Source organism: Prunus avium, unplaced genomic scaffold (assembly GCF_965620075.1).
Source record: "Prunus avium unplaced genomic scaffold, drPruAviu1.hap1.1 HAP1_SCAFFOLD_17, whole genome shotgun sequence".
NCBI lineage: Eukaryota > Viridiplantae > Streptophyta > Magnoliopsida > Rosales > Rosaceae > Prunus > Prunus avium.
This window is the reverse complement of record NW_028276877.1, coordinates 1,012,501-1,015,000: the sequence shown is the minus strand read 5'-3', so window position 1 is coordinate 1,015,000 and position 2,500 is coordinate 1,012,501.

Genomic DNA, 2,500 nt, shown 5'->3' with positions numbered 1-2,500 from the left:
GCCTGCGCGCAGCCTGCACGCAGCATGCCGGCAGCCTGGTTCCAGGTTTTTTCAAATGTCGACAGAATTTTTCAAACCTTGTCAAACCCCATTTTTATTGAAATTTCCTCGCACAATAAGCTCCCTATAATTAAGTCTATGATTTTTAGGACCTTCTCCAACTTACAAAATGATATTTAGGACCTTGCCTTGCCCTCACATGCCGTGCCCATTCAAGGCATTCCGAGAAAGTGAGGTTATTGGAGGCTTCGGATGGCGTGGCTTGCCTTGCCTTGCATTGGCATGCCATGCCCAAGTTGTGGCCTACACCAAGCCATTCAAGCCATGCGTTGCCTTACCTTGGAATTGCTCATCATCCAATGCATTCCGAGAAAGTGAGTGTAGGCGAGGCTAAGGATGGCTTGCCTTGCCTTGCCTTGCATTGGCATGCCATGCCCAAGTTGTGGCCTACACCAAGCCATTCAAGCCATGCGTTGCCTTACCTTGGAATTGCTCATCATCCAATGCATTCCGAGAAAGTGAGTGTAGGCGAGGCTAAGGATGGCTTGCCTCGCCTTGCCTTGGCATGCCGTGCCCATGATGTGGCCTTGACCAAGCCATTCAAGCCATGCGTTGCCTTCGCCTTGGCATGCCGTGGCCTTGCCTCGCCATGCGATGCATTCCGACAAAGTGACGCGAAGCGGAAGCCTATCATGGCGTAAAAATGTCGACAAAATTTTTCGACATTTGAATAATGGGGTTTGACAAGGTTTGAAAAATTCAATACAAATGGTAGGCTTGAATGTCGACAAAGTGACGCGAAGCGGAAGCCTACCACGGCGTAAAAATGTCGACAGAATTTTTCGGACCTTGTCCTGCCATGGGCTGCGCGCAGCATGCCGGCAGCCTGTGCGCAGCGTGCGCACAGCATGTCGGCAGCGTGCGCGCTGCTGAGACTGTCGACAGAAATTTTCGAAACTTGTCCTGCCATGCGCGCAGCGTGCTGATTCTGTCGACAGTGAGGCTAGCGAAACTTGTCCTGCCATGGCGTGCGCGCAGCCTGTGCGCGCAGCTTGCGCATCTGTCGACAGTGAGGCTAGCGAACTTGTCCTGCCATGGCATGCGCTGTGCGCAGCCTGTGCGCAGCGTGCGCGCAGCTTGCGCATCTGTCGACAGTGAGGCTAGCGAAACTTGTCCTGCCATGGCATGCGCGCAGCCTGCGCACAACATGCGCACAGGCTGTGCGCAGCGTGCGCGGAGCTTGCGCGCAGCTTGCGCATCTGTCGACAGTGAGGCTAGCGAAACTTGTCCTGCCATGGCATGCGCGCAGCGTGCGCGCAGTCTGTGCGCAGCCTGTGCGCAGCGTGCGCGCAGCCTGTGCGCAGCGTGCGCGCAGCCTGTGCGCAGCGTGCGCGCAGCTTGCGCATCTGTCGACAGTGAGGCTAGCGAAACTTGTCCTGCCATGGCATGCGCGCAGTCTGCGCGCAGCATGCGCGCAGCATGTGCGCAGCATGCCGGCAGCATGGTTCCAGGTTTTTTCAAATGTCGACAGAATTTTTCAAATCTTGTCAAACCCCGTTTTTATTGAAATTTCCTCGCACAATAAGCTCCCCATAAGTAGTCTATGATTTTTAGGACCTTCTCCAACTTACAAAACTAAAAAATTCCTCCCGGATTTGTTTTAATGATTTTTTCAATTTTACGACTTCTAAAAATAATAAAAAATACTTCCCGACTTCAAAAATTTATGAAACTTTTTCCCATCATAGATTGCATGTTTCTTAGTATCCCTGCAAAAAATCACGTCCAAATACCTTGTATTGAATTATTTAGAGCCCATTATGACTCCTCGCGCATAGGTGATGTCTCTTCCTGTCAAAGGGCTAAATGCATAAAATGCTATATAGGGGGGTGTGTGTTGCCTGCATATGCATGGCAGCCCATGCCTTCCTAGCTGCAGCCCCCTTCCCCCACGCCACACCCATGTCATGTTGCCTCGATATGTTGCCTCGGTATTATGGGTTTGGTGTCGGGGTCGGGGGGCTGCCACCCATGGCGGTGGTGGCCGGAATCCGGCCTCCGCCACCACGCCGCCGCCATGGGTGAGGGAGGAAAAAAAAGGCGTGGAAAGTTGCGAAATGGGGTTGTCTAGGCTTTTTTTTGGCATGGGAGAGCATGGAGTGCTAGGAACTCCTTCTCAAATGCACGGGCATGTCGACCACAACCTCATTTCGCAACAACAACCACCCGTGTGGGGTGGCGGTGGGTGGATAGTCGCGGATTGGGGCTTGCCAAGCCAATGTTTTCAAAAAATTTCATCAAAATTAAAAACAAATGTTTTGTTGCCTTCGGATTTGTGGGCGAGCGGCGAGTCGGAGTGGAGCCGGTAAAGTTTAACCTCGGTGTGCACGGTTGTTTTTAGAAACTCAATCCAATGCCGGGGACGTTGAAAGTGACGCTCTTATGAGTTGCAAACCCGCAAGATTTAAAGAACCTTTTCAAAACAATTTCAAACCAACAA